The sequence below is a fragment of the Corvus brachyrhynchos genome, unplaced genomic scaffold (assembly GCF_000691975.1).
Source record: "Corvus brachyrhynchos isolate BGI_N302 unplaced genomic scaffold, ASM69197v1 scaffold12, whole genome shotgun sequence".
Lineage (NCBI taxonomy): Eukaryota > Metazoa > Chordata > Aves > Passeriformes > Corvidae > Corvus > Corvus brachyrhynchos.
The window spans coordinates 3,287,104-3,307,533 of record NW_008237885.1 but is presented as its reverse complement, the minus strand read 5'-3'; the positions used below and the strand labels follow the sequence as shown (position 1 = coordinate 3,307,533).

At 38.0% G+C, this 20,430-nt stretch overlaps 1 protein-coding gene and 1 long non-coding RNA gene across 3 annotated transcripts in view; both read left to right on the top strand.

Annotated features, from left to right (window-relative positions):
• GPC5 (glypican 5) overlaps nt 1–20,430 on the top strand; it is a 601,007-nt gene that overhangs the window by 465,715 nt on the left and 114,862 nt on the right. The window lies entirely within an intron of this gene.
• Nucleotides 8,674–20,300, top strand: LOC108446309. The gene is made up of 3 exons (XR_001861462.1): nt 8,674–8,803; nt 13,113–13,118; nt 20,290–20,300. It is a non-coding gene; the product is annotated as an uncharacterized LOC108446309 (long non-coding RNA).

Genomic DNA, 20,430 nt, shown 5'->3' with positions numbered 1-20,430 from the left:
ACAAGGAACTGAATTTAATTATGCAGGGAACCCAAATTTTTTTTTATATAAATGGCTTTTGCACAACTGTTCAATCTGCTATAATATATAACATTAGTTAAGTTGATAAGGTAAATATCACACAATTCTTTTCTCATTTGCACTCTCTGATACCACTTTATGATATAAACTGTGACACTTCAGTGGAAATGTTGTCATTGTGCCATTATATTAAATCCAATATGATTTTCATACAACTATAAACAGACCCTTAGACTGTTAGTCCAGAATTTTGATGGTATCTCTTTTTTTTCTCTCACTTAAACACATGATGCTGATGTCTTCTTTTTAGAGTTCAAGGTATGCAAATTTTATGCAAAAATATTTGAAGCATGGGAAAAGAAATCAATATGGTCTGTATGTGACTAGTGAAAAATGTAGTGCCTACCAACCCCAAGCAGAAAATATTTCTGCAAATAGACTTAATGTTCGATTTCATCGCAGTGGTATGAGGTATCCCATCTGGACTCTTGGGAGTTCAGAAATCATAGCCATTAGTGTGAAATATGTAGAACTAAAACCAGTCCAAGCAGAGTTATGATTTATTCTTTCTGAAAGCTAGAAGATTTTCGTTCTTCATTTCTATACTCATATGAAATTTGACAGCTTTTCTTGCTAAATCAATGGGAATTGCAGTATCAGGGCAAAAGTGAAATAGCTGGACTGAGCAGTAAATATTTTGTTCCCTCCGTTTTTGTGAAAGTCCAGTTATTGATTCTAAAAACAAAACAACGACAAAGTATTTTTTCTTCCCCAAGCACTAGTTCTAATACCTTTCCATGTTATTTCTATTTACACACTGATTTTCAGAGACCAGTCACCTAAGTTTTAATGTAAATACTAAATGAACTTTTATTTCCTGAATATATAAACCTAGATTTCTCTCATTTAGAATAAACTTCAATGTTATTCTTTTTAGAGTGAATCTACAAAACAGGTTTTGAATGCCTGAAGAGGAGCAGAAGGGAAAAGTAAATAATGTTCTATCTCTCTGAAATAAAAAAACCCATGAATAAAGGTATAAGTTTTATCAAAATATTAGACCTCATGCATAATATAAATGCCATCGAGGAGGACCTAGACAGACTTGAGAAATGGGCTTGTGTAAACCTCATGGAGTTCAATAAGGCCAAGTGCAAGGTCCTGCTCCTCACTTAGAGAGTCACAAACATGCATAGAGGATGAGTGATGTGGAATTGACAGCAACCCTGAAGATAAGAACTCGGGGGTATTGTTGTATAAAAAACTGAGTACGAGCCAGAAATGTGTGCTTGCAGCCCAGAAAGCAAATCATAGCCTGGGCTGTGTGAAAAGAAAAGCAGCCATCAGGTGAAGGGAGGGGATTCTCTCCTACTCTGCTCTTCTGAGGATCCACCTGGAGTACTGCATCCAGCTCTAGGGCCCTCAGGGCAAGAAAGACAAGGACCTGCTCAGTTGGGTCCAGAGGAGGATGAAAAAGGTGATCAGGGGTTGGAGCATCTGCTCTATGAAGACAGATTGAAGGATTTAGGTTTGTTCAGCCTAGAGAAGAGATGGTGCTGAGGAGACCTGATCGCAGCCTTCCAGTACATTAAGGGGTCCTATGCATAAGAGGGGGATGGACTCTCTATCATGGAGCACAGTGACAGGAGAAGGGGCAGTGGTTTCAAATGGAATGACAGCATTTTAAAATGGACAAAAGGAAGACATTATTTTACGATAAGGATGGTGGGACACTGGAACGGGTGAATGCCCTCTCACTGTGCTCAGAAGTGTTCGGGATCAGGTTGCACTTGATTAACCTGAACTAGTGGAAGATTTCCCTGCCTATGACAGGAGGGTTGAAACTAGATGACCTTTAAGGTCCCTTCCAACCCAAATCATTCTAAGATTTTTGTGATCTAGACATACTTCCACTGTGAAATGGCCCACTCCCTGGAAGCAGATGGAGCATGGCAGTTTAGAAGGTTTCTTCACAGTCTCAAACAGGGATATCAGGCAGCACTGGCTAAGTTACAAGAAGTGAATTCTCAGCTGTCATTTTTCAGAAGCTCTGGGGCTGATGTCTCTAACTGGCCAGGTTTGGAAGCATGTCAGAACTTTAAATGAGTTTGAAACAGTTCTGACATAAATACTACCAAGGATGCCATTACCCACAAATTTTTCAGGTAAAACAGAGGAATAATATTAGATATCGAGCTCTTGGAGAACCCAGTGAAATATCTCTATAATTTCAACATTGATCAATACTGATACCATCTGTCCTCACAAAGGTAATGCTGCAAGTGGCAATCATACCTCAAGGTAGGATGATCTGTGCTGTATTATACCTACCTTATCTTTTTTTCTTCTGTCATCTCTCCATCTATAAAAGGAGTAATATACTTCCAAAATAGAATCAGAAATAGATGAAAATTCATTGCATCTGTACAAATTTACCATCCTATTGTTACAATATTTACTGGAAATTTAGAATACTCAGGAAGAATAAAAAATATATCGTAATACAGATGAAGATATGTATTCTCTGTATTATTCAAAGCAGCAACTAACCTTTTAAAAGTCTGAGTGTTTTATCATTTAATTCCTCATAAAATAATACATAAGGAAAATGGGAGCACGGTTATTTTAGCACAATCTTAAGAAAATAAGTATCTTTTTCTGATATTTTAGTTTTGGAAGCTGGGTTGTTTGGGTTTTTTCTCACAAAATACTCAACATTAAACTCCATAAAGCCACATTCCATTATGTAATTCAGATGCTCATCTTTCTTGTCGGTAAATATTTTTTGTTTCTTTTTTATGTTTCTAGGGTCTGAACATTTTGAAACTTTCTTCCATGAAAGGTTACACTGCGAATAGCATTCATGTGCAGAACTGAAACTTTACATGTATTGGAATAAATGTTTTCTCAGTATGTAATTTTATAGAACATATAATTACTGTTGCTATTCCAAAGTGATCATGCCCTGCTCTGTTGGCATCTAAAACTCCCTTTAAACCCAATAGGCAGGAATTTCCTTTGAGCATGTAATCTCTATCATCTATCTGAGCTAAACATTTAGATAAAGATTTTAAGCAATTACAGTTCGCTTCCTTCTGTAGTTTAAGACCCCTAGTGATTTCTTGGCAATTTTTGTGTGTGCTCTCTGAAGTTTTTTTCCCAGATCCTTCATTAGCTTCAGAAATCATAATGTGTGCTTTAGTTTAAATTGTATGGCATCTAATTTATTGTAGACACAGTGAATATGGTACATTAATGGGTAGATTTTATAACCTTGAAATAAAAGTACATGTCATGCTGGGTTTTTCGCTTGTCTTCTCTAACAGTTTCTATCATTTGCATGCAATTTGGGGATTTCAGTATAAACATTCAAACAACTTCCTGATAAACTTTGTGTTGATAATGCCTACCTGATAGGGTCTAAATTTTGTTAGTGTAATCTTTCCGCTGAGCATAGGATTGACCCTAAATTTCATATTGTATTTATTTTGTATCCCTGTTGACTCTATAAATAGCATTAGAACCCCTGGAGCCATGCAAGATGTGAGTTTTAGTTCTGTTAAAAATATGACAAATTTTACTTCTCTCACAGTGTAGAGAAATAGCATTAAGGACCAAATGCATTTTCATAATAATAGTTGTGTATGTTTGTGTACAAAAGTACACAATGAGAAGAAACTCATTACACTTTTAACCTTTGCATAAAGTTATGAATATAAAGCAATTTAGGACACAAAATCTCTTCAACTTTCATGTTCTGCCCTAGTATCTGTTCAAAATAAATTCAATCACATTGTGCTGCTGCTCATACACCATTCAGAAAGCATATATTTTAAAAACACTTCTGTGTCTTCTTGGTGATGAAAATAGTTTGTCTGATTCTTGCAAAAAGGAATTACCTACTGGATTGTATTAATTCATCTGCAGACATGCCAGAAACTGAATATAATGGATTTCAACACAGTTCCCTGAGGAAAAACTGCCTGGCAAAGCATCATGCATCAGACTAAATATGCATGTATGGTAGATTTTCTATTCCTTAAAATGTCTACTCTGATACATAAAATTCCCTGGCTGTGGAGAATATGTCATAGGTTTATCAACAAGGGGGCTTGTTCCTTCATCTTTAGTCTTAGAATGCTCATTAGGTAATTCTAAGATTTCAGTATTTAATTCACCAGGGAGCTAACTAAGGTCATCAGCAAATTAGTTGAAATACTTTGGGTTTAGCCTTGTGCACCTTTCAAGAAAAGGTTTGGCCAAGCTCTTTATTTTTCAGTATACTCAGGGACAGTCAGGCTTCCACAATGAGTTTTGGGGATTTTTTCCCATTAAGTTCTGAAAGTCTTTGTCCAACTGTTTGAATGTATCACCAAGAGGATGGTGATCAGATATATAATGCTTGTCTGTGTTTAATTTGAATAGGGAATAAACTGCAACTCAACTGAGATGTGTTTTTGAAATAATTCCCTAAATATAAAACTTCTGAAAGCAGACAGAAATTTTCTGTGTGGATTAAGGACAAAGGAAAAAGGCTGGAGGGTCAGCAGGGGACTCTTGTCATGGTAGGGTCCCTGACTTAGGAAGACTACAATGACCTAGCCACAATAGAAGAAGTACACAATAGTGCAGACCTCACTGAGGCCTATTAAGACCAGTGAGCTTCTTTCCAGACTTCCTCCTTTGTCCTCACCCGTACTTCAAAGCTATATCTCTCAGAAAGAGCATTTGCTCCTCTGGGAAAAGACTGTTTGGTCTTTAAGACATCCACACCACTCTTGTTTTCTGGAGGCTACAGGAATGATGTAATTTACAGGTCAATGGGTTTTAGGCAGACCTTTGGTCTTAAAAACCTTTAATCACAATGCTGCAGTATTTTGTGGCCAGGAAATATTTCCACATTTAGCTCGTGTTTTCCTGGCACTAGAGAAGGAGGATGCTAAAGGGGGGCATTATGTCATCTTCTGTGCCTTGCTCATGAATGGGAATAACCTTCCTAAACCTGACTGTTAACAACTTGATAGCCCCAAAAAACACTCTGGCCACATGGTTCAAAGTAATCATCCTAAGACTTGGTCCTAGGAGCTTCTAGTAGAACAAATATGCCATTTTGCTAATTAGCAAGATACACAGTGATTAAATTTGTAGGTGTCTTTAACAATGCAAAAATACAGTTTAGAGACTCATTGCATTCTTGGATGTATTAGGGTTTTTTTTGAGTTTGAAATTATTTTTGCTCAAGTGAATCTCAAGACTATATGCATAGAATGAACTAAATTCACACTGAGACTAAGAGCAACAATAGAACTCCCACATGGAAATCTAAATTATTGAACACAAAGAAGAATGTTTTGCAACTTTGATTAGGGAATTGTTAATCAGGCCCATAATAGAATGTAGGTCAAAAACCAATTAAAAGAGTCTGACTAGAATTTATGATTAGGCAACCGTTAGAAACACTGAGTATTAAAAAAATTAAAAGATGGACTAGATCCATAAACATGAATTCTTTTTTTTTTGTGCTCTGGATACAATGTGACAGTTTGAGCATCAATAAAGCAGTTAAGTTAGCGATCAATTACTAACTTCAGGAACAGAGAAATTGTTTGGCGGATAAAAAGCATATTCAGCCTTTGACAAATACTTGGCTGTCACTATCGTTTATTTGAAATACCACTGTAACAACCCTAGCTCTAGCTTTTATTTTTTGTATCTTCCAAACAAATAAACTGTGTATGGTGTTTTTAGTCAGGCTTTGAAGTTCAATCTGTTCTGGCAAGGAAGTGGTACTTCACAAATAGTAAAAATACAGTTCCTGCTTGTACTTACCCTGCAGAACCATTCTCTTATTAGAAAGTCTGGCAAAACAAATGAGCAGTTGGATCTCTGGTAAAGTTTTGTAAAACTGCAACAGTGTGACAATAAAAGAACATAACAACAACTCCAGCACTTCAAAGTGCACAAAAATTCCAAAGAAAAAATATGTATTTATTTGATTTTCTGATCAACAAAAAACCATTATTTGCATACCTCTTCATCCCATCTTCACTTGTATCTCCAATAAATATAATTTCATTTTATTAGGACCTTGTTTCAAATATTTTTTTCCCAGTCAAACCTGACTGTTTATGCATAAAGCACTTAAAACTCTGTCTTTAGATTTAGCAAACACTATCCATTTCACTTAAAAAAAAAAGCCCAAACAAACCAAAAACCTTATTTTTTTGTTTAGTCAGAATTTTTTGGAAAAAATGTCAAGGAGAAAAGTAGCGTTTGATATTAGGAGAAGAGTATTAAAGTGGGAACATTCTTTTAAAATAAAAATTGAAATCAAATTTCAGATTAATACAGATTAAGAAATCTCAAATGTAAGTGAGACACTGAAGAGACGTCATGCATGAACCATACTCAGTTTAACAGGATTACTGATAATGATATGCTCATGTTGTGAAGAGAAGATTTCAGAGGAAATTAAGGCAATAAAGTGGGTGTTAGAAGAATTTCAGGGCACAATGTATGTCTCATCTCTTTCAGAATAGTTTATTCTTTCATAAAAAATCCGATAAGGAAAGGTGACAATGTCGTCCCCTGATAGATATATTGTGGCAGTGAATGTAAGAAACTTCAAGAAAGGTTGCGTGTTTTAAAGAAATAAATATGCTAGTAGGAAAAGAGATATTATGAAGGCAAAGGGGGAAGAATTGCACGTCTGTTTATCTTTTAAAAATAGTTTTGATGATAAAATATAGTATTTCTGTTACTAATTTTTAATAGATACCTGTATACTTTTATTCTCAAAATAGAAACCTGAGGTGTTATGAATATACATGTTCTTCACTGAAATAGTTTGGGAACCAAATCAAACCTTCTGGAGAAGGTAGCTTCAAATGAACTTTTTAAGAAGAATTCATCTTTTTTGTACTTTTGGACATGGCCTTACAAACACCTTCACAAAATTTGAAATCAGTGCAGCACAAGTGTTTTAATTTGCGTTATAAACAAGGAGACACAAGCATGATATAAATGGTCTGCTTTATCAAGAATAGAGTAGACTGGAAGCTAAAGGAGGGGGTTAATAGCATTTGAGCATACTGCTGATAGATAAAGCTCATGAGGTTTTTTTCTGGCCTTGAAGACAGAGGAAAAACATATTTGTTGTGTTCTCCCTCCATAGTGTCTAGCCCTGGACTGCCTCTGGCTCCGAAAATTACAATTATCTTTTGTGTGTACTGTTTTTAATAAGGTAATATGAATACTCTCTTGTAGCTCACCACAATGAGATTTTTCACAACATGAAACTGAGGGCAGAGTAGGCATGTGAAGGAAGTTCTGGATGTGGCACAAGACATTGGAACAGCTGAAGTTGCAAAGACAGCTGTAACAGTGTTGGAAGTGTTGCTGTCATGGTGACAGGATGACATTTTTGACCAAAACTGCCCATAGATGGTAACCTCGAACTGTGCCTGAGCATTGCCCAGAAGCACATTGATCAGAAGGACCAGGACTAAGCCAGGAACTTTGGCTGAGAGTCCCTGCTTGATGTTCCTCCTTCATCTTTTATGTATGAGTACAGACATGACTAAAGGGGTTAGGCCTAATCTCAAGGACCTGCTCCCTCAGGCTCCTCTTTTGATTAATGAAGAAAGAGTTAATAACTTTTACAATAGTTTTCTATTCTGAGTCTCTAGAATTGTCTGTCTTTCTTCATTGAGTGTAAGGAATAGTATTTGCATATGTTTTTCCACCTTTCTGAAGTGGCCTCAAGACATAAGTAAATTATAAATGTAAAAAGCACTATGACATTGACAAACTTAATTTAAATTTTTCATAAAAATCGGATGGGAATAAGTAGATTTTATAATATCCTCTATTTTACCTTGAGGGAAGCAGGACCATATTTACATTTTTGGCTAATTCAATTGTTACAACTAGCAGGCCAAATTTAAAGGAAGCTGTTGATTTTTATACCACGTTTCCAACCCCTTATCTATATTGTCACTACAGCTATGATGCCTCGGACAATTTCGACTAGGAGATGCCCAAGTTACTAGACAAGGTCTTGAGTTTGGGCATGACAATTCCAGTAATTTATGTAAATCAAAGTAAAGCATGTAGAAATAGAAAATATTCCACACCATTTAAAGATGAGAGATGTCTGTGTGTATCTACGAAGCTTCTGGTATTTGGTTTCTTTTTTATAAACATTAAATAATGCTAAATAAGCTTGAAAATAACCAGTTTTCATTTTAGTTCTCCCCTGTGGTGACTATGAACTTGCCTTTTATATCCCTCCAGAGACACAGCTGGAAGCCATTGTGGACACCCTAGAATCTCTAAAATGGCACTCAAGTCTTATTCTTAAGCATCTGAGTTTACTATTGGATTAATTTGATTTACAGTTAGAATTTTACAGGAGATGCCAAACAGACCACAGCAAGCACCAGCTCAGAAAACAAGCTATACATCTCTATTCATCTTTTTTAACATACATGAGTTATCCAAGGGAAATGTTTTGGTTACAACCTTCTGGTCATATATGTAAATTTCCAAATGAGATTTTGGCTGCCTTTGCCCTTATAATAAAATTAGAGCTGTTCAATCACACAGTACTCTATTGTTTTTCATTTTAATATATTAACACAGAATCACATAATTGTTAGGATTGGAAGGGACCTCTGGAGATGATCCAGTCCAACACCTCTGCCAAGGCAGGGTCACCTAGAGCAGGAGACACAGGAATGCATCCAGGTGAGTTTTGAACATCTCCAGAGAAGGAGACTCAGTGACCCACAGAGGCTTGGCAGCCTGTTCCAGTGCTCTGCCCCCCTCAATATAAAGAAATTTTTCCTCATTTGCAGTGAAACTTCCTGTGTTTTAGTTCATGGCCATTGCTCCTTGTCCTGTCTCTGGGCACAACTGAAAAAAGTCTGGCACCATCCTCTTGTCACGCACCTTTGAGATATTTCTGTGAATTGATGAGATCCCCACTCAGTTTTTTCTTCTCTAGACTAAACAGGTCCAGCTCCTGCAGTCTCTCCTCATAACAGATGCTCCAGACCTCTCATCATCTTTGTGGTCTCCAATGGACCCTCTCCACTGTACCTCCTTGTCTTTCTTGTACTAAGGAGCTCAGAACTGGACACAGCACTCCAGATGTGGCCTCACTAGGGCTGAGTAGAGGGGGAGGATCATCTCCCTGGACCTGCTGGCCACACTCTTCCAGTTCACCCCAGGATACCACTGGAGTTCCTGGCCACAAGACCACACTGCCAACTAATTGACAACTTGTCATCCACCAAGACTCCCAGGTCCTTCTCTGCAGAGTTGCTCTCTAGGAGGTCAGCCCCCAACCTGTACTGGCACTTGGGGTTAATCCTCCCCAGGCAGGACACTACACTTGCCCAGTATTCATCCCTGGGGAATGCAAATGTCTACAAGCCTTCAACCAGATCCTACTCCACTGATCACGACCCTCTGAGCTCTGCCATTCAGCCGGTTCTTGGTCAACCTCACTGTCCATCCATCTAACCCACATTTCCTGAGCTTACTGCTGAAGTCAAGGCAGATGACATCCACTCTTTTGTCCTCATTGATTCATCCTGCTACGTCACCATAAAAGGATATTAGATTGGTCAGCATGATTTCCCCTTGGTGAATCCATGCTGGCTACTCCTGATGACCTTCTTTTCTTCTACATGCTTGGTAGTGATGATGCCTGGGGTGGCCACCTGAAAACAGAGACTAGACAAGAATAAGGGAATAAAGGTAGGTATTTATTTGAAGAGCCTTCAAAGGTACACCCTGGGCAGTCAAAAGGCTACACCCAAGATGGACCCCAGGTCATGAGTTCTTCACACTTTTATAAGTTTGGTCCATTTGCATATTAGGGTTAATTCTCCAATTAAAACTTCAGTTAACGATGTAATTTTCCCAAGTTTACTCCCTTTCTTAAGATGTTAGTTTACACATTTTGAGCCTAGGACAATCTGGGTGTCCTTAGAGAGCAAACTTGGAGAGGCCTGTTATGTCTAACCAGCATGAGAGAACAGTAGTTAACAGGCTAAAAGAAGCTTCAGAGTTACAAACTAGGCAGTACAGAATTTGAAAAATATAATATTTTAAAATATTAAAATAATTTAACTATTAACATTAAAATTTGTAAAAAGTTAAAACCTAAGGCATCAATGACCTCCACAATGATCTGTTCCATCACCTTTTCAGGGATGGAGGTGACACTGACTGGTCAATAGTTTCCTGTGTCCTCCTTCTTATGCTTTTTGAAGATGAGAGTAACATTTACTTTCCTCCATTCATCGGGCACTTCTCCCATTCTCCATGATTTTTCAAAGATGATGGAGAGCTGCAGAGAAACAACATCTGCCAGCTCCTTCAGCACCTGTAGGTAGACCCCACCAGGGCCCATGGATTTATGGATGTTTATTCTGCTTATCTGTCCTGTAACCCAACCCCGTATGACCAAGGTGAAATCTTCCTTTATCCAGCCTTCTTCTTTTTCCTCTGAGATCTGGGACTCCTGAGGGCTGAGCTCATTAGTAAAGACTGAGGCAAAGAAGGTACTCAGCAATTCTGCCTTCTTGTGTTCCTCGTTACCAGGACACCCGTATGATTCAGCAGCGGCCCCACATTTTCCCCAATCTTCCATTTACTGCTGATGTACTTGTGAGAAGCCCTTCTTGTTGTCCTTGATGTCCCTTGCCAGACTCAATTCCAAGTGGGCCTTGGCCTTCTTCATCATATCCCTGCATACTCTGTCAGTGTTCCTATAGTCCTCCCACATGGTCTCTCCCTTTACCCACATCCCATGAATTTCTTTCTTCTGTTTGATATTTACTAGAAGCTCCCTATTCATCCATGCAGGTCTGCTGCCCCCTTTGCTTGATTTCTTGATCATTGGGATACATTGGTCTTGAGTTTGGAGGAAATGGTGCCTAAATAATGACCAGCTCTCTTGGATCCCTTTCTCTTCTAGAGCCCTAACACATGGAATTTCTTTGGGTAGGTCTTTAAAGAGGCTAAAGTCAGCTCTCTGTAAATTTAGGTTTCTAGTCCTGCTTACTGCTTTGCTTCCTCCAAGCAGGATCTTGAGTTCCACCATCTCACAGTCACTACAGCCAAGACTGCTCCAACCTTCACATCTTCAACCATTCCCTCCTGGCTTGTTAGTATAAGATCCAACAACACACCTCTCATTGGCTCCTTCATCACTTGCACCAAAAAGTTATCTTCAATGATCTGCAGGAACTTCCTGTGTGTCAAGCCTTGTCGTCCCTCCAACAAATATGAGAGTGGTTGAAGTCCCTCAGGAGAACCAGGGCCCGTGACCACGAAGATATTTCTAGCTGTCCACAGAAAGCCCCATCAACCTCCTCCTCCTCTTCCTCCTGATCTGGTGGACTGTAGTGAACACCCACAACAGTGTCACCCATATCAGCATGTCCCTTAATTTTTACCCATAATCTCTTATCTCCTTTGTCTGTGCCTGGGTAGAGCTCAATACATTCCAGTTGCTCTCTCACATAAAGAAAACTCCACCACCTCGCTGTCTGACTTGTCCTTTTTAGAAAGTACACGGCCATCCATGACAGCATTCCAGTCACGTGAACTATCCCACCATGTCTCTGTAATTGCAATGAGATTATGGCCCTGCGACCTCACATAGATTTCTAGTTCTTCTTGTTTATTCCCTGTGCATCATGTGTTTGTGTACAGGCTTTTAAGAGAGGTAATGAAGCATGAAGGTTCCCTAGAAGGGGTGTAAGAGGAACCCCCTTAAGAATGTTTTTGCTCCCTGAATTCTTTACCATACCATTCTTCTGTGCCTTAATTAGCTTAGTTTATTCTATTATATTTATACTATTACCTCCTTCAGCTTTCTTGACAACTGCATTTTTGTTGTTCAATAGCTATTTGAGTATGTATCATTACCTGTAAGAATCCACAAATTACCTTTCTGTTTTTACTAACTATTTTTAAAAGTCAGCTTGAAGTTTTTTTACAAAAATCCTGGAATATATGTGTAGCTCTTTCAGAAATAATTATACTCCCTTTTATAGGTATTACTCCCTTTTTAGACAGCATGGTCTGAGTAGATAAATTGGTAGTTTGACCTCTAACTGTCACAGTGTACATAGGCTAAAGAGAAGGTTGCAGAGTATAGATCACCTGATTCAGTGGGACTGAATTTTTTCATTCTCAGCAAAGATACATGTAGGTCTGTTGACTCACTGAATTATTACTCAGAAAAAGTACAAAGCCAAGGCACGAGCAATTAAGCTTTGTGTTTCTTCAGTGAAGAAAGCAATGAGAAAATTTGTGATTCCTTAATACACCCTTATTCTTATGAAAATCCCCTTACAATTAAAACTTAGCTTGACAAATCAATAAGTATAATTTATTTTATATTAAAAATATAGGATATAATACCTACAACATTTCTGTTATGATAAATTAAATGCAGAAAATTTTAAGATTTGATTATCAATAGCTATTTATGATTTAATTTTCAGAGATTGATGTTGCTATACAGACACAACCACACAATTTAATTTGCAGATCATGTTCATATCGCTTCTAAAGTCTGTCTGTATCAATACTGCTCAGTCAGCTCCATCAGATGGTGCACATTGAATCTGCCTTATCCTGCTTACTTTCTCTCCTACAAACAGAGGAAGGAGAGGGACCCTTTCACTTCTTAGGCCAATATGCAGGGTGGTGTCTAGATTTGTTAATGTAAAAAGGATGGATCTGAGCCAGAAAGTTTCTCTGGTGCCTATGAGTGAGTCCAGAGAAACATTGCCTATTATTCTTCCCTCATGTGCATGCTTAGAAAAATTAATATTTTTGGATGTAAAATATGCACATGAACAAACACAAAAGGTCAAGTATACATCTGGCAAATGGAAATAATGTAAATTTAGCAGCTTGGATCCATCTAAATAATATGTAACTTGGGGATACTTTGTTAAAAAAATATCGTTTCTCCTCAGTGTTATGGAAAGTCCCAAGTCACAGTACGGTACTATTCTACGGACTCTTAAGCTTTGCATTTTCTGAGTTAGAAAAGCAGATAGACACCTGTAAGGCCTGAAATAATTGCAGAGGTATTAAATCAAAATTTCTTAGCAATGAAGCATAGGTAAGAACAAAGAGGGCTACCTATCTGCTTTAATGCAGTCATTCATATCTATCCTATTTGTCTTACTATACTTAAAAGCAACATGCTGTAAAAATAATGATTTTGATTCTGGTTGATGCATTGTATGCTCCGCATGTGTTTTAATAATATACATGCTGTAGTAAGCTATAGTGCTACAAACATGCTATGAACAGTTATGATCCCTGTCCTTGTCTGAAGGTGGTAAGATCAGACACAAATTCCAGCTTTTAGCGGCCCATGCAGAACCAGGATTTTAACCATTTAAACAGGAGTAGCATTGCAGAGTTGAGGCTAATACACAACTGGCTCTTACATGAGTACGCTCCTAACTTCATCAGTATTGAGTCACTCCCCATCTGTGTTCCTTTCTTCTGGAATTGAAGTGCACATCCTTGCAGCATTGTTACACTACCCCCACCCATACATACACATATTTATTTTTTTTTCCCCCTGTGCAAATTTAAATATCTGTACATAACCTCATACACACCAACATGTGCCTATGAGCCATGGCACATGCATTTACAAGGCAGAAATGGAAAAGCTATTAAGAATCCATATAGCCTTAGAAAAATTGTTGTGTAAGACCAGAGATCAAAAAAAAGTGTAAGCTGTTTTGTAGATGTAATTTTTCACATCATCCCACAGATTACTTAACCAATCACTTTTACTTTTCTATATATATTAAAAATCTGATAATTATTGTAAAAATGTTATAGTAATGCTTAGGGTGAATAGCTTGAAGCTCTCAGGTTTTTAACTGCTGAAGATGTGATAATGTTATTCTTGTATTCTTAATCTTGTTTTGTTTGGTGTTTTTTTTTCAAGAAAGCTGCCACTATTTGCATATAATAACCATAGAATTTTATTTCTGCATCCTGTACATTGTTTAAACTCTTTCATTTTTTTAGAGTCTGTGGCCTAGGTCTCTAGCTATAGAGTCAGCAGAGTGTGTCCCTGTCATAAAACCAGCTTTGGGCAGACATTTTGGGTGCTATGGGGTTACCTGCCCATGTTTAGATGTGTGAATCCCACCTGCGTCATCAAAACTCTTGCCCTGTTTAGTCAGAAACTAAAAAAGCCTGTGTCCAAAGACTCTCACAGGAGTCAGCTATAGAGTCTACCAATTTCCTAATTTAAAAAAAAAGCACAGTTTTTCTTCAAAAGGAATTGATCTTATGACCCTGAGCTTGTAGGCATATTTTATTTACTTTTAACTGTTCTTCAATGAAATATCTTATTGACTTGAAAGGTTTTGTCTGGCAAATTAGTCTTTCTCTATTTCTAAAAGATTCTCTGATAAAGTTTTGTTGCTTTCTGGAAAACAAAAAGGAAAAATATTTCATCTCAAATCATTTTTATGCATATTAGACTGACACTAACTCACCTTTGCTTTAAATGCTAGATCAAGGCTTCAGAAGCTGGTGGGAGATAGCATATTGTTGAGAAAAATGAAATACTGTTGAGTGCAGAAGAGTTCACAAAGTCTGCTGATGTACAACCCCTGCAGAGGCAGCACTCTGACAGCTAAATGTCTTCCTGAAAGAGCACTCCTGGACATCCAGCCTTCAGCCATTCCTTCCTTTCACTGCAAATTTAAGTCTGAACAAACATATTTTAAGATATCACGATCATATTTTTTTTAACAAGAAACATATCTGATTTTCAGTGGAAGGAAATATTTGTAATTTTATCTAGTATGACAGAAGACTGGTCCACTTATTTGCTTAAAAGTCACAGAAACAGAATCACAGAATGGTTGAGGTTGGAAGGGCCCGCTGGAGATCTTCTGGACCAACCCTCCTGCTCAAGCAGGGACATCTAGAGAGGCTTGCCCAGGACTCTGTACAGACAGATTTTGAATATCTTCCTCTCTGGGAAGCCTATGCCAGTTCTCAGTCACCCTCACAACCAAAAAACATTTTCTGATGTTCAGAGGAAACCACCTGTCTTTCTATTTGGGCCTGTTGCCTCTGGTCCTGTCACTGGCACCACTGAAAACATTAATCAGATCCACCCACAGGCCTTCTATTCTCTAGTCTATACAGTCTCAGCTCTCTCAGCCTTTTTTCATAGAAAAATACTCCAGCATCTTTGGCATCATCTTCATGGCGCTTTGCTGGATTGCTTTTGTTTTGTCCATGTTTCTCTTGTACTGGGAACCCCAGAACGGAACACAGGACTTCAGGTGTGGCTGCACAGTGCTGAGTATAAGGGTAGGATCACCTCCCTTAACCTGCTGGCATCACCACTGGCCTTCTTTGTCACAAGGACACATTCCTGGGTCATGTTTAGACTAATGTGCAGAAGGACACCTAGGTCCTTTTCTGCCAAGCTGCTTTCTGTCTGTTCCAGCGTGTACCAGTGACTGGAGTTTTTCCCCCCAGGTGCAGGACTTTGTGCTTCCCCTTGTTGAACTCTATGAGGTTTCTGTTGGCCCATTTCTCCATCCTGTCTCTCTGGCTGGCAGCATGTCTCTCTGACACATTAGGCCCATCTCCCACTCTGATGTCATTATCAAACTTGCTGAGGGTACAGTCTTACCCATCTTCTGGATCACTAAGGATGTCAAACAGGACTATACCCTGTGTTGTCCCCTGGTGAACACCACTATAACTGGTGTCCCGCTGGACGGTGCACTGCCAATCACCACAGTTTGGACACAGCCACGAGGTCAGTTTTCAGTCCATCTCACAGTCTGCTTGTCCAGCCAGTACATGAACAGCCTCATAGTAGACAATGTCAAAGATCTAACCAAAGTCCAAGTAGTATCCACCACTCTCCCCTCATCTACCAGGCCAATCACTTCATCATACAAGTTTTTTAAGTTGGTCAAGCATGACTTCAACTTGTTGAATCCATGCTGACTACTCCTGATGACTTTCCTCTTGTTAATGTGCCTGGAAATTGTTTCCAGAGTTAGCTACTCCATCATCTTCCCTGGGAACAAGGTGAGGCTTACCAGTCTGAGTTCCTTGAGTCCTCCTTCAGCCCTTCTTGAAGACAGGGGGTGACATTTACTATCCTTCAATCTTTGAGCAAAATACATTTTTGGATCTGGACCTAAATAAATGTGCTCTGTATGGTCTTAAAAAAATACAGTATAATTCTGAGCGCAGTATGTTCAGACACTAAATAATACAAAGATTAATGTTTTGTAGGCATCACTATATCATAAGTGAAATTTATCTTTGGTGTGCTAATTTTCATTTCAATACTGCTCTTGTTACTATGTTTCCAAATTATTATCTGCAGGTGGTTCTGTGTGTCAGTCAATGCATTATAAGAAATCCTGAAAATAACTACATTTAGAGAGTGCTGTAGTGTCTTGTTACCTATGAAAACTACATTTCATTTATTTATTTCTGTAATTAAAGCTGTATAAAGAACAAAGCTAATATATAGTCCTTGCACAGTACAAGCTAAGACTTATTTTTGCAAATGTCTACATATGTGTTCAGTAATATTGCATGAGAATAAATATTTATCAAGTATTCAGGATTAATTTTAAGGGTAAATTAAAAGGTTTTTTCCTGAACAAGTACATTCTGAAACAGCCTTCTCATCAAAGTAGCAGAAACAACAAAGGCAGTTGGATCAAAAAGAGTCTAAATGTTTTTCAGATTGACTAATGCAACTGCAGGCATATAAAGTAAAGAACTCAACCACTCAGGACAGGTTCTTTGCTCTTATTTACTAGACTTGTGCACATATATGGTAAATAGATTTATCTTTGTTTGTCAGTGTTTGTGGGATCAGAAATTGAATACCTGCTGGATAGCTCATTTTTAGGAAGCCTGGTCTCTTAACTTCAAAACTAAATTTGAAAATTTGTCCTTCCTTATGTGTGTAGAGATTCTATCTCATTACATCTTGTAAAACACTTTTCAAACTACTTCCAAAACGAAAGTATACAAAAGGTTAACACAATACTTATTTTTAGCTTCACATTCATATGAAAAAATGGCAATTTGACTGTATTCATTGTGATTTGAAATCAGATAAATAATGAACAGTTCAAGTGATAATTACCTTATTTCAATATTTACAGAAAACTGGCACTTCATCATCATCAAAGCATATTGAGAATTGTCTTATTATCTACACAAGTGCCTGGTTTCTATAAATATTGAAATTTTGTAATTATCTCTAGCACTATTTCTTCCTTATCTACTTTTCAGAATTGAGCAAATAGAAATATCGTTTAGTTATTAACATTTTCCAAATATGTATCTAGTTTCTTTTTAATGAGAGTCCATATGTAAAGAAAGTAAATTGCAAAATAAGGTCAATGAAATGGAATGAAATATCTTTGTATCCGAGGCATCCAAAAGAATGAGTTAAAACCTTGTTATTCAAATAGCTAGATTTAGCCTAAGTCCATTTCTAAAAGGCAAGACCTCTTCATTAAGAGACCTAACAGACAAAAAGGAGCCATTGACATATATGCATCATGAAATTAACCCCTTTTTTTCTCTCTAGCACATATTGAGCCAGGTTGTGCAGAGCCATTCAGCGTGTTTTGCTCAGTCAAGCAAAAAGATGACATTTCCCCAGGTTGTTATCCCTTGTAAGTCCCTTTGGGACACGGCAGACAGGACCAGACTGAACCTGTCTGTATGTTGCAATTGTGTTTTTCCCCATGTTAGTTTATGATCACGCTGATCTGTACCAGATTATCAAGAATTAATCTGTAACAGAAAGGTATAGAAATCTGTTAAACGCTCATCCTTCACAGCAAAAACTCAAGTAATGGAATGCTGTGAAAGAATCTCTGTATGGTCTTCAGGGAACCATCCATACCCTGAAAATAGGGCACACGTTACTCCACATCAGTATTAGGTGCAGTTTGTTGCAGATCTTTTCAGTGTCCTAAGTTCAAAATCTCTTTTATTTTTGTCAGTGTGTTTGGGCATGCTCTGGAGTCTAGCTCTAGTCTGGAGGGATCTTTAGACACATCTGTACTGCATACAAATCAGGGCCTATGATAGGCCCAAACATTGTCCACTGTGGTTGTCCATATAATTTAATTATTTGCCTGCTCCTCATCAGGTTTGGCCCAGGTTTGCACCCTCCAACACATGCTGGGGCAAACATGTAGACAATGCTCCTGAGAGTAATTTAGATTATTTGTTTATTTACTGCTTTATGTACTTATTCTCCACATGCATTTTTGTTTCTCTTAAACTAGATGCACTGACCATTAAAATTTTTAGTGAGACTGATTGGATGGGACCCACTTTATCTAGCTCGAGATGTCAAGTGACTTTATTATCTTAGCATAACTGAACTGCAACCAGGAGTCCTTTTTTCAAAGAATATATATGGAATCAAAACAACTAATTCGAATGTAGATGTAAATGACATATAATATGTATTTTGAGGGTGGATAAGATTGATCCCACCCTTCCCTGTATTCTTAGCTTCTTCTTTTACACTTTTAGTCTCATTACGATATATACAGTCATTAGAGATGAACATCCTTCACATCCTTCAAAAAATTCTTGATCATCTGCATTATAAATGAGTTCAGTTAATCTGTACTTCTCAAATGCTTCCTCCCCTAAAAAAGAATCACTTGAAATAAAAGAAGTATCTGATCTTTTTTACCACATTTCACCACACAGATATAAAAGAACTCTAATGTTGTCACAGCAGTGCTGATGTTACGGCAATTCAGCATGAAATTATGCCTTAATTAAGACCACACAAGATAACACTAATTCCCCTCCTTCTTTAAGATTCAAGTACCTACAGGCCTAGATAAGACAAATGTGCATTCTTGGCATTTATTGTATCTTTCCATTGGAAAGAGCAATGTAGGTATAAACCCCATTATTCATAACTCAGTGATACGTAGACAGTCCAAGCTGTCTAAAGAGATAAAAAAAATTATGGAATTATTTTCCCAAATTGCTGTCATAGTGAAAATAAATTCTAAGTCCTTATGCAAATATTGTACTGGTGAAACTGGTAACAGAGCTCAGTCCTGGGGCCAGTCCTCTTTGCTGTCATTTAATTTTAAGTCTTCTACTGAGGGAAGGCTGAGAGGAAAGTTACTTCCCTGATTATTCAATACATTACAGAAGATAAATACTAATGTCAGTCCTGTGCACTTTTCAGCAACAGGAAAGCTATGAAATCCCTACATTTTATTCAGTGGCCTTTGAGGCAAGACGAATTAAATCAGGAAGACATCATTTTGACTTAATATATGATGAGCACAATCAGAGGTGCAATTTGTAAAAGTAAACTAGAAGTGAAGAACACAAAGGGTGCTCTTTCTATAAGCAATTCCTGCTATAAAAAATTACTTAAATACATAAAACCAGTAACATGTCAGGTCTAGGATAGTTTAAAAAGGAATAGGGCTGAAAATATCAGCACTATGAAAAAAATACATATTACATTTTTGCAATACCCCTTTTTTATAAATAAATCTGTAATTTTTATTCTATAAAACAGCAACACCTTTCTCAAATTGTATGTAGAGTAATGAAGCCTTCCTTTTCTTCTTTGCCTTGTTGTACCTGTTATCCCACAGTACCAGAGACACACATAAAACAGGCTCTAGACAGGAAGTAGAAGATGGAAAATAACATGAAAACCCAACTCATTAATGTTATGTCTTGCATACAACAAACATAGTAGCATATAGTATTGAAAACAGGCTCTAGACAGGAAGTAGAAGATGGAAAATAACATGAAAACCCAACTCATTAATGTTATGTCTTGCATACAACAAACATAGTAGCATACAGTATCATGTTTGCCTCTCCCTGTACTCCTACAAGTTCCTCGCTTGTTGTAACCGCTGGACTCTGCCTAGCAGGCTGCTGCAGCCTGAAAGCTCAGCGAGGGTTTCCCAGGGCCATGCGGTTGATCGCATCCCGGAGCCCATTTCGGACAGCCCTGCGATTTGGCTCGGGCAGCCAGCAGCGTTACAATGCAGTGGATGGTAAAGAAGGTAGAGAAGGGTCTCTCATGAAGGTTTGAGATAACTTTAATTACATCTTGTCCCCGCGACGTTCAGAGGTGGAGAGACTACGTGGGCTGAGTGCGGGGTGGTTTTGTCAGGGGCCCGGGGGAAGTCCCTGGGCAGGGTTGGGGTACAGAACAAATAGGGAGAAACCAAGGGAGTGGCCAAGGCTAGGGAGGGAACAGGCCACCACACTCGCTCTTAATTCTGACATGCTCTTGTCAACCAGTGGCAAAAGCTGCCGTCAGACAAG